Source organism: Penaeus monodon, chromosome 1 (genome assembly GCF_015228065.2).
Source record: "Penaeus monodon isolate SGIC_2016 chromosome 1, NSTDA_Pmon_1, whole genome shotgun sequence".
Lineage (NCBI taxonomy): Eukaryota > Metazoa > Arthropoda > Malacostraca > Decapoda > Penaeidae > Penaeus > Penaeus monodon.
In genome coordinates, this window is record NC_051386.1 from 2508723 (window position 1) to 2522621 (window position 13899).

At 32.6% G+C, this 13899-nt stretch overlaps 1 protein-coding gene across 1 annotated transcript in view; it reads right to left on the bottom strand.

Annotated features, from left to right (window-relative positions):
- LOC119579997 (apolipoprotein D-like) overlaps positions 1-13899 on the bottom strand; it is a gene marked incomplete in the record, with an annotated part of 26614 nt that overhangs the window by 12227 nt on the left and 488 nt on the right.

Sequence of the window (13899 nt, forward strand, 5' to 3'; positions counted from 1 at the left end):
TGAAAAAATCATTTTGGAGGAGCCGAGAGAGATGGGGCGGAAAGGGCAAAGGATTCGTGCGAATATCCCCTACAAAAAAAGTCCCAAATGTGAAGGAGAGGTAGAAAAAAAAGAAGAGGAAAAGGGAAGGGGGGAAAATTTATAAAAAGAAGGGGGAAAAGGGGAAAGGGGAAAAATTTGGAAAGGGGGGAGAAGGAAAAAGGAAGAGTCAAAAGGGAAAAGAGAAAAAAAAATGGGGGAAAGTTTAGCCCCGGATTAAAAAAAGAAAAAACGTAAAAAGAGAGGATTTTTTGGGTTTGATTACCGCAAAAAATTTGAGTTGCTGTAAGCCCCCTTTCCCAAAACATGTCTGGATAAAATATTGGGAAAGAATGCATCTGAGTCAGAATCGCGGCAATGAAAACGTGAAAATTTTATTGAGCAAAACGGTCTAGCTGGCTAGGACCGTCCCGGCACGCACTTCACCCACAAAAGAGGGGATAAGCAGGGCAAAACCCTCAAAATTTCCCTATTTTGTATTTTCCTTTTTATGTTTTCCCACACTTTGGGGTTTTTCTCGTAACAAAAGAAAACGTAAATTTACCAAACATTACATGTGCGCAAGCGGGAAGTCAATGTTGCAAGTTGGCATTGCGGTTGAGATCACTATGGGTTTAAAAATTTTCATATGTTACAAAGCGTACGGGGCAGAATTTTTTTTTGGGATCAAAGGCGGGGTTAAGCCCCAGTTTTGAAAAGGGTTAAAGGGGATTGGGGGCGAAACGAGCTTCTCAGCTTCAGGTTATCGAGCCTAAGTGGTGTCGGGTTTGGGTCATTTTTAGGGGACTTTCTACGAGAGGAAAAATATCAGGGGGAAATTAAAGGGTTGTTTGGGTGCCCTCCCCAAGTAGGAAAAGTTTTCCAAGATGAGTTTCGAAAAATTTCAAGATCGGAAAAAAAAACATTTCGGGTAGTTTTTTTAAAAAAAAATTTTTACAGTTTATTCCCCACTTAAAAAGAATATTTGACTTTACCTGAAGTATCTTTTTTTTATATAATTTTTTAAAAATTTTTTTCCCCCTTTATTTTTTTCTAAGGGTTTCGGGGTCCCTCCAACGCCCATATGTTACTCCTTTCCCCCAAATGTGTTATGGGCTTGGGGTTTGCACCAATGTAAGACAAAAAAAAAACAAGAAACCCGGGAAAATTTCTTCACAAATTCCTTTTGGGGCCTTAAAAAAAAATACAAAAAAACAAAAAAAGGGCAATATACCTACCAACAAAACATACCGAAAAAATGGGGCCAGATCGGGGGGGGGAAAAAAGATCCAAAAAAAGGGGCAATGATATCTTTCCCGGGGGTTAACAAACCACTTCCAGGGTAAAAAGTGCCATTTTTTAAAAAGGGAATAGTTTGTGGGGCTAAGCTTCACCTTAAAGGGGCCCTTGCATTTTCCCCTTATAAAGGAAAAAACTCTATCACGTTTCTTTTATTTGTAAAACCCGCAATAAAGCCTTTTCCCCTCCATTTCCCAAAAAGAGGGGTTTTTAATTTGAATAGTAAAAAAAAAAAATCTAATTTATTTTTTCAAAAGGGTTTTTTTTTTTTCATTCTTTGCATCTTGAGTTAAAAATCAATTTTTTTTTCATTTTAAAAAGGTATTAAAAAAATTAAAAAACTGCCCAAAATTTTTCCTTTTCCCTTTTAAAAGACGGTGATCTATCACAACATGCCCAGGACAACGAGACCAAAAAAATTTTAAAACCAATGGGCCCGGTTGTTATAGTTTGCACATCCGTTTTTGGTTAGGCCCAGCGGGGGGGAAGCGGGGGAAATTGCACAAATATGACGGGTTTGTAAGTATAAGAGAATTAATAATGTTTTGTGAAAAAATATTTAGATATTATTAACGGTGTGGCATAACCCAAAATTCAAGAGAATTACAGCAAAAAATTTGGGGGGACAAGTTTTACACAAGGTGACGCCCGGGGGTCGGTTTTTTTTTCAGTTACCTTTCCCTTTTTCCCTTTAAAAAGGGAAAAGGTTAAAATTTTAAAACTTGGGGCTCAAGAAAATTAATCGGGAATGATGTATTTAAAAGAGAAAATGCGTGGGAAACCATGCTAAAATATGCCTTTTAATTTTTACAGGGGTTTCTAACCGGTTTTTGAAAATTTAAAACCCGGGAATCCCCTCGCCATATCCTTTGCTCAGCCTCAGCCTATCGAAAAATATATAGTTTTTACAGTCGTAGTACCATTGCAAACTCTCTCAATCTTTTTTTACAGCAAAGCGAAAACCCTGTAGCAATCTGTTTATGTTTCTCTTTTTTCATCCAAGTCAAGTTTTTAAAATTGGTCACAAGCGTGTCACACAAATAGTCAGCACTTTTCTGGCAGACACCCTTGCACTAACGTACATAAAAAAAAGGAAAAACCCCGCAGGATAAATTAAAAATATACATACGTAGGGGTTTTTATACACTCTTTATCTCTTTAAAGGAAAAAATCTGGGCCAATGGCCCGGATGAGACAGATTTGCAGCAAGTGGGTCATTACAAAACAGCTGACCGAAATTTCAGTACACTTAACGCCGCAATTATCCTTGGGCTTTTGTTCATCCCTTGCTTTCCCCTTAAAAAAAAAAAAAAAAAAAAAAAAAAAAAAAATTGGTTTTTTAAAAAAGTGGAACAAAAAAATTCCAGATGGCAGGCATATGATTTTGTCTTTTTTAGTTTTTTATGTCACTACCCCTTTTTTCCGCTGATTTGTATGGAAAAATTTTAAGCTTTTATAATTCTCGGATTTGTTTTTTAAAAAATAAAAATGAGAAAAAAGCATTTTTGAAATTGCTTATCAAAGACAAAACCAAAACACACACCCAACCCAACACCACACACCCACACACAAACACCACCAACCCCAAAACACACACACCCCACACAAACACCCATAATATATATTAGATTTTATATATATTAATATAGTATAATAATATATATTATATTATATATTTTATTTTGTGTGTGTGGGGTATAAACAAAACCCACCACTAAAACGGCCCGGGTCCAGGGGGAAACATCAAAAAGGTTTCCTAAAGTAGGGAGCAGGGCAGGTAAAGGCCCGGAAACAGGAGGTTAAAAAAAAAAATCTTTTCCACAGTGAGTTTAGGTATTTGTCTCAAACCCTTTTTTCATATATTTGTATACATCTTGTGTATATACGGTCCCGTGTAATGACGTAGTTATAATACACACACCAAAACACACCCCAAAAACCCACAAACACAAAAACACAACCACACCAACACACAAACACACACCCCCAACACACACACACACACACACACACACACACAACACCCCACCAACATTACCATCACCTTGCCGAAAGCCGAGGCCCTTTTCCCTGTACTATTATTGTTAAAAAATTTTCAGGGCGCAATTTCCATCTCCCAAACGAAAAAAATTTTCTGTTGTTTGTCGCTCCGGCCTTTCCACCAATACAAAAAAATTGCAAATCAAATTTATAGAGAACATTTTAAAATGTTTCCTTGCCCCCCTTGCAGCTTCGCCTGAGGGGGACTCCCCAGGGGAGGGTCTGCGACTTTTTTAGGTCTTGTCATGCCCGATGAAGCTTTTTGTTTTTTACCAACGTGTGTATCATATTTGCATACATAATATGTCATGCATAAAAAATTTTAATTATATATATATTATATTATATATATATAATATATATATATATATAAATTATATTTATATAAAACCACACACACCCCCCCCACACACACACCAAAACACACCACACACACACACACATATATATATTTATAATATATATTATATATATAATATATTATTTAATATATAATTATATATATTTTTTATATAATATATTATATATATATTTATAAAATATTTTTTTAAGTATTAATCTAAAAAATTATAATTATTATATTTTATTATTTTATATATCTATTATTATTTTTTTTTTTGTTTATTTTTATTTATCTATTATATTTATATTATTTTTTTTTATTTATTCCTACACATATTTTTTTTATGTATGTCTACCTATTTATCTATTTTTAAATTATGGGCCCCATATCCGATGGACGGGGGACAAGTTCAAGTTAAATTTTAAAATTCAAAATCGTATTAAAATTCAAAATGTTTTACAAAAGTTTTATAAGGGTTTTAATAGAAAAGGGTAAACACACGTACTTAAAATTAATGCAGTACTTTTAACCCCAGTTTTAAATATAAGAATTCTTCCCAAATCTGCATTTGCCAGGCCCTCTTTTTTCTATTTGTGCTTAAAAATTTTACGTTTTGCCGGGAAACCCCCAGGGTTTGGGGAGAGATAAGGCCATTTGGAAAAATTTTGAGGAATGGTAAGAAAGCTTTAAGTTGCAATTGTGCGTAGATGAACATTTCTAAGCGGGGATTTTGTAGGTCAGTTTCTTCCGCCCCAAGTTTGACCCTAGCTGCGTACTAGTACACTGCTCTGAGCTTGCCTTTCCCCACATCCCCCGTCTTTCTTCTCTCTCTTATATATATTAAAATATTATTATAAATTATATTATATATTATATATATATATATATATTAAGATATATTAAAATAAAATTTATTTTAATTATATATTATTTTATTATTTATTAGTTAAATTATATATTTTATTATTTTATTTTTTATTTTATATTTCTTATTATCTTTTAATATTTTGCATTTTCCCTGTGTTTTGTGTGTGTGGTATATTTATATTTATTATAAATTTTATTTAATTTTTAAAATTATTATATATTTATTTTTTTATTTTATATATTAATTATATATATATAATTTTATTATATATAATTTGAAGAAGGCCGCGGCGATTTTTTTTTTAAATGCAAATGATATGTTTATTCTGCAAAAAAATAAAAAAAAAAAATTTTTCTTTATGCGCCTACGCCACATCATAATAAAAATATGACTTAAAATACTTCGAAAAAAATTAAAAACTATAATATTATAACTAATTCTTTTCTTTTTTTTCGGGCGGGGGAGAAAATCGGCTTTTCTTCTTCACGGGATGCCCCACATTTGCTGACAAAAATTTTGAAACTATCTATTGCCCCGATTATCCGTCAGCATGTTTTTTCGTTAAAAAGATCATTAAAAACAGGGGGGGTTTGGTACACAAAAGCAAACCCCTACACATAGAACAGAATTACTTACACAAAGCGATTAAAAATTAAGTTCAAACACACACACAAATTCTCACCAAACAAAATAGGGCACATACACAAAACGAGGATCGTACTGTACACACACACACGTCAGTTCACGCACACGCACACGCACACGCACACGCACACGCACACGCACACGCACACGCACGCACCACCACGCACCCCAACCACACACACGCACACAACACACCACAACCAAAAAAAACCAAAAACCCCACAACCACACCACACACACACACACACACACACACACATTCGTACCCCCAATGTCCTGTGGGGTTCCTTAAGTTTATTCGGGCCCCTTTTGCTCTTCATTCCATATAAAAGTAATAGGGCCAGGCATTACTAGTAAAATATTGGTATGTGCTGATGATACTCCTCTCTATGGTGATAAAATTTCCAAGGAAAGTCCAAGGAAATGATTGAGAATCGGTGTTCAGCGTAGTTGCCTCATCATCCAAATCTGCTGATTAATGGAGGCTTAATTACCTCAGCTGAGGAGTTTCATGTTATTTGTCCTTAAGGCAAGAAGCTTATGAAGATGAAACGTAGATTTTTTTTTTTTTTTCATTTGCCTCATTTAGATATTGGTCTCCTGTGGGGTTTATTGCTACAGAGTCCCCCTCCAATCCTCGCGTTTTTTTTTAATTCCAATAACTTTTCCGGGCTACTTGGATTTGGACTTGGCCATCGGGGAATTTGGGGTTCCTACTGTCTTATCAACTAAAGTTCTAGAAGTTCAGGACCTCAGTTAAATGGCATTTGATGAAAGCGTTTGTGGCACTCTTTTTTCTAATTTTTTTTACTGCTATTGTAGGTTTGGAATAGAGTGACTTCAAAAATTAACTTCTCCGACTCTGGTAGTTCAAAAATAGCTGATAGACTTTTTTAAGTAAATTGAGATTTTTTTTCTTCCTGTGTTTTTAGTTGCATTGACACCTTTTGCACCCCTGAAAGGTATAATTCTCGAAAATTTTAGGTGGATCTTTTTATGGCTTACCATAAGTTAAAATGATGATAATAATATGCACACAACAAACACCACACCACACACACACCCCACACAAAACACACAACACACCACACCCCCACACCACCCACACACACACACACACCACCACACAACCCGACCACACACACACACATAAATATATATACACAAATATATACATACATACAGATATACGTACCAGTACACACAAATATGCTAAAACACAAAAACACACCCCACACACCAACAATATATATTATATATCAATTTTTTACGCACTTGTATTTTTCAAAAACATTTTTCTTTTACTACCCCGCTGCCAAAAAAAATCTTTAGGACAAGCAAGCAAAACCCCATCAGCTTTTTTTTCCCCCTCAAGGTTCAAGAGAAATTTATCGTCTCCTGGCAGACAAACGACCGAGTGAAGAAGGAAAAGAGAGAGAGAGAGAGAGAGAAAGAGAGAGAGAGAGAGAAAAAAAAAGAAAAAAATAAAATTGAACAAAGCGGGAAAGCAAACCAATATCCGACGGGGAAACTACAAGCTCCGTTTTCCCGAAATAACAAATCCTGCACAGTTTTCTAGGGGATGATGTGTGCGAGGGAGGCGTTTTAAGGGAAACGCAGCGCGACCCAGCAGAGGGGAGGAGGAGAGAGGAAAAAGGGGGAGAGAGAGAGGAGAGAGGGGAGAGAGAGAGAGAGAGGAAGGGGAGAGAGGGAAGGAGAGAGAGAGGAGAGAGAGAGAGGAGGAAAAAGGGGAGAGAAGAGAGAGAGAGTCGACCCATGGTCACGTGACTAGGGGAGCTTGATTCGGCCGAACGCATGGCTGGGCCTTCGAGTTTTTGGGGGCAGTTTGCAACGTTTATATGGGAATTGGTAAATTTGCTATTTACTGTCCCCAGGGTATTTACTAGCATTAAAAAATAATTGGCATTAGTACCACAATCTAATCATCATCAATCATCACACAATAAAAAAAATCTTCACATCGCCATCGCATATCATCATCAAATAAAAATAAAACTTCATCATCACCATCATATCATCACCAGACCATACCATCACCACACATCATCACCTCATCATCACCATCACCATCTCACATCACCATAATCACCTGTCATATTATCATCACAATAATAAACTTCATCATCGCCATATCCATATCTCATACATCATTTTCATTTTCTCAAAATAGCGCAAGAGTAAGGTAAGGGTTTTTGTTTTTATTTTAGTAGTAGAGATAGGAAATTTTGTAATAAATACACAATCATTTTTTGGCTAATTTTTATTAGGATAATGATGTCAGAACAAGTTGGCCGAAAAATTTAAAATTTTATTTATCAGGAAAAAAAATTTATGATATGTAAACACATGCATATATAAATATAAAATAATATATATATTATAATATATATAATATATTATATAATATATAATATAAATATTTAAATATTGGTATAAATATGTGTATTATATTTATACACACACCACACACACACACACACACATACTATTTATTATATATATATATATATATATAATAATATATAATAATATATATATATATAATATTATATATATATATATATATATATAATATATATATATTATATAAATATATTATTATATATTATATATATATATATAATATAAATATATATATATTATATATTATAATTGCACAAAACACACAAACCACACCAAACACATACACACACCACACACATACACACACACACACACAAACAACAAAACCCCCAACACACACACCACACACACACACACACCCACACACACACACACCCCACCCCCAAACACACACACACACATTGTGTTAATGATAGATTGATAATAGATAGTAGGGTAAAAAAAATTTTATCAATAATATATATATTTATATAAAAATATATATATATATATTATATATAAATATAAAAAATATGCTATATGTATGTGTGTATATCATTTTGGGGTGGTGTGGGAAAATTCCCACACACAAATATAACTATCCATATTACATTTAATTTTTTATATATCACTCATGAAAAAATTACGGAAACGAGCACCACCCTTTTAACCCCAACCCCCCCCGCGGAAGAAAAAGGTTTCAAAAAAGTTAAAATACTCAAAGTCTCTCGGTGACGCGCTGCGCCATGGAATTCCGGTGGAAAAGACCGCATATAAACTGTATAGGCGGTTTAAAAGGGGAAAAAAAAAATATTGCTGTTAAACCCGGGTACTTGCGTCGGTTGGCGTCGCTGTCTCATTCCCCAGTGCTTGTTTTCTGGTGGTACGCATTTGCACCATTTTTTTCTGTCGTTTCTGTTATTTTCGTGTTATGATTTTTTTTTATTTTTTTGTTATTGCTATGATTTTTATTTCTTCGTTGCCCTTTTTATGTAGGGTTTTTATTTGCAATCTCATTCAAAGAAATGAAGAGGTAAAGCCAAAAAAGCAATTCCCCAAAAGACCGCAAGTCCGCACCCCCCCCCCAGGGGGTGTTATTATATTTTATTTTTGTTGTCACCATTGTTTTTGATATTTTCTGTTATTTTCATTTTTTTAGCAATGTTTTATTATATTTTATCATCATCATCATATCATCATCATCATCATCATCACATATCTTCATCATCATCATCATATCATCACTCATCATCATCATATAATCTATCATCTCATCATCTTCACCTCACACTCATCATCATCATCATCATCCATCCATCATCATCATCATCATCACATCATCACCATCATCTTTATCATCATCATCCATCATCTTTATCATCTTCATATCATTTATCTCATCTCATCATCATCTCTCATCTCATTCATCATCTTCCATTTCTATTATTATATTTTATTATCGTTCTTTTTAAAGAATTATTTTGTTATGATTATGTTATTATTTTGTTATTATTTTCAATCATCATTGATGATATTTTTTCACTATTTTTATTAATCATATCATTATTTTTATTATGTTATCATACTTAAGGGTTTTAATTTTTTATCTCTTTATTTATTATTATTATCATTATTATTTTTTATTAAGTGAGTAGAGTTTGTAGTAGTAGTTCATTTTTTATATTATTTTTATTATCATTAAACATTATCTTTTCTTATCATTTCATTTAATTATTATTTTATTATTATTTTTTTATTATTATATTATTATTATTATTATTATTATTATTATTATTATTATTATTATTATTATTATTATTGTTATCATTATTATTATTATTATTATTATTATTGTTATCATTATCGTTATTATCATTATTATTTTTTATTTATTATTATTATTATTATTTCTATTATCATTATTAATATTATCATTATTATTATTATTATTATTATTATTTTATTATTATCATCATCATCATCATCATCATCATCATCATCATCATCATCATCATCATCATCATCATCATCATCATCATCATCATCATCATCATCATCATTATTATTATTATCATTACCATCAACATCATTATTATCATTACCGTAATTAATGTTATTAGTACCATTATTATTGTTAATGTCAATAATAATTAACGTTATTTTAATAAGCATGCATATCATTGTCATTATTATTATCACCCTTGTTATTATCATTATTATTATTATAATTGTTATTATGATCATTATATTATTAGTGTTATCATTATAAGTTATTATCGTTACTATTATTATCATTATTATTGTTTTTTATCATCATTAGTATCATTTTTCATTATCATTATCGTGTACTATTATTATCATTAATTATTGTTTTTTATCATTATTATCATTTTCATTATCATTAGAATTGATACTACTGTTGTTATTTTGGCCATTATCATATGCATTATTGGCTGTCATTATTAGCATATTATTATCATTGTCATTATTATTTTCATCTAATGTTAATATATTCTCTGTGATATCACCATTACTAGCATCATCATTATTAGTGTAGCAGTTAGAATAATTATCATAATCATCAATAATGGTAATTATTATTATCATTATCAATAACAACCTTTATTAATAGTTATCCATCATTGCTACATATATCATTATTGTCCCGTTACTGGCAATAACATCCCATCACCAAGGCATTAAGAATTATAATGAAGCTGTAAAATAATAACCCCTATTAATAAACAATTGTAGGTTCGGAATGACATGGCAAATAAAAAAATATTATAGAACCAAGCCAGAGACACATCCTTATTAACTGCCGGAATAAAGGACTCATATTGCTGATCACGAGGGAAATGCTGATAGTTTGTTAATTGTCGTGTTAATTGCGACGATTAGGGCATTAAATGACTGTAATGTGAACCGACTCACAGGCATTGAATGGGAAGCAGAGGAGGAAGAAGAAGGAGATGACATGTGAAGAGAGAGAGAGAAAAAAAAATAGACAAACGAAGGGGTGCATCGATAAGCGAAAAGGGGGAGGAGCGAAGAGGGAAGAGTGTATATATCTATATATATATATATATAATATATCTATATATATATAATATATATATACTATAGAGCGAGAGAAGAGAGAGGAGAGAGAGAGAGAGAGAAGAGAGAGAGAGAGAAATTTTTAAGAGGAGGGAAGAGATGTGGCAGTTGAAAGAGAAGAAAAGAGATATGATAAACGAGAGAGAGATGAACGTGGAGGAGATAGATAGAATAGAGAGAAGGGATGAAATGAGCGAGAGAATAAGGTGGTGGAGGATGGGGAGGCAAGGAGTGGAGGGGGAGGGAGGGGGAGAGATGGACTGAAGAAAGAGAGGAAGAGCGGAAGGGAGCAAAGGGGGGTAAGGGGAGGGGAGGTGAGGAAGGGGTAGAAGTGAGAAGGGGGGAGGGGTGGAAGGGAGGGGAGGAGACCGGGGGGAGGGGAGATTGGGAAGGGAGTGGAGGGAGGAAGGAGGGGAGGGGTAGGGGGTTTTTAGAGCGAAGGGAGGGAGGGGGCCGTGAACCTTTATAGCTTTCCTAGCAGAGGTTTCGCTCATTCAGTCGGCGTCAGCAGCCTTTTGCGATCGTGTCGAGTGTCGATTTCCCTCGCCTGAACGTCAGATTACCAGGTAATCTAAAGGATATACGACAGGAAAAGGTGTATATATTAAGTGTCATGGTGTAGACATTACAGGCGTAATTCTGTATTGCAGAGATATGCCCTTTATACTTCACCAGTGATGAAAGTGCTCGACAGTTCCTTGAATGGTTGTTTGGATGTGTGTAGTGAGATGAGTGGGGGGGGGGGGGAGGCGGTCAGGGTGAATGGGGACATCTATATGGTCTTGATTTTAGTTCTCGATGCAGGTTACTCTTTGGTTTATTAACGGAATCCAGGAAAAAAAATCTCATAGTTTAGTTTTGTGAAGACAAACCACCCCGATACTAATTATGAACAAGAAACAGTAATGCGAGTAAAAAGACTTGTATTCAGTGATGGTACTTAGCGGCAAGACAATCAAGGGAATGCTTACATCATAACAGGCCAAGTGCGTGCGGTAACTGACGAGCAAGGTACTCCCGTGTATGCTTTGGTCTTCAATAGGGGTGGTCGCATTAGAAAGGCTGTCAAAGCTTGTGTGTGTGAATTTACGCCTTTTGAAGAAAAATAAAAGGCTACAATGAAAACAAGAAAAGTTAGTTTTTTTTTTTTTTTGTTTTGTTTTGTTTTAATCACGTTTAGGAGAAATTAAGGTACTGATTTTTACATTGTACAGCGCTTTGATTTGGATATTAGAATAGTATATTGTTGGAGTATCTTGAGCGTTTAGAGTCGTTACAGTCGTTCAAGAACATGGAAAAAAAACGGATTTTAACGAATAACCACGAAAATATATGGCAATATAAGTTTGCTAGAATGTTGTAGTAAAGGATAAGAACATCGTGGAAACATGAAACCCATAGCTAAAAAGCGAAAAAAGAAACCCATAGCTAAAACGCATAAAAACAAAGGCTGATTCGCCAACCCAAGAGAAATGAAGCGAGCGGAAGGTGGCAGCGGACATGATGATAAACACAGACCCATGACACCGGAGAACACAGGGGTCATGTTTTGTCAATGCTGCAAGCGGTTGACCCACGCTAGCTTTCACCCGGTCATTCGTTCATAATTCATGTCGCTGTGTTACTTAGCCCCGTAGACGCAGTCCCAGGTTATCTTTTTATTTCACCTGTTCATCTCACGTGCTCGTTGCGGATCGTATGAATGTCGCCTTGCTTTCGGCAGCGGCCCTTAGCTCACGCCCTGTTTAAGTAGGCCTACTCAGACCAGGCTTCGTTCACACGTTCACACACACACACACACACACACACACAAACACACACAAACACACACACACACACACAACCAACACACACAACACACCACACCCACACACACACAAAAACATACACACACAGGCACACCACACACACACACACCACACACACACACACACACACACACACAAACACACACAAACACACACAAACACACACAAACACACACACGCACGCACGCACACCTACACACGCACACACACACACACACACATACATATATATGTATATATGTATACATGTATACACACATACACATATATACGTATATACATATACATACACACATATATATACATATATGTATATATGTATATATACATATATACATATATACACACACGCATTTATATATATAATAATATATATTATTATATATTATATATATATAATACATATATAAATATTATATATATATTATTATAGATATATATATATATATTATATAATATATATACATATATATATATATATATATATAATATATAGCATTTATATATAAATTATATATATATATTATATATAATATTACATTATATATATATATATAATATAATATATACATATATATATAAATATATATATATTATATATATATATACATATTATATAAACATATATATATAAATAATATCTATATATATATATATATATATATACATATATATATATATAAATATATATATATATATATAATATTATATTATATATATATAAATATATATATATATATAATATATATATATAAATACTAATATATATATATATATATATATATCTATATATATATATATATATCATATCTATCTATTTATATCTCATATTATCTTCTCTATTTGATCTATAGATATATATATATAATTATTATATCGTATATATTTATCTATCTATAGATATATATCTATCTTATATATATATATAATATATATATATATATTTCATATATATATATATCTACTCCTATATATTATATATCTATATATATATATCATTTATATATTTAGATGTCTATCTGTCTTTCTATCTCATATATCGTCTCTATCTAATAATATATATATTATATCTCTACTCATCGTATATATATATTTATATATATAATATATTATCTCTTAAATTTATCTCTCTCAATTGTCTATATGTATATACTCTATCTATATCTCTTATATATCTTCTATATATCTATTATACGATATATATTTCTATATCTAGATGTACTATGTATCTCTCTATATCTATCTCTCTATCTATATATCTCATATATATATATATATAAGATGTATATTGTCTGCTCTATATATCTCTATACTCCATAATACTATATCATATATATATATATCTCTATTTCATCTCTATCTTATTTCATATATCT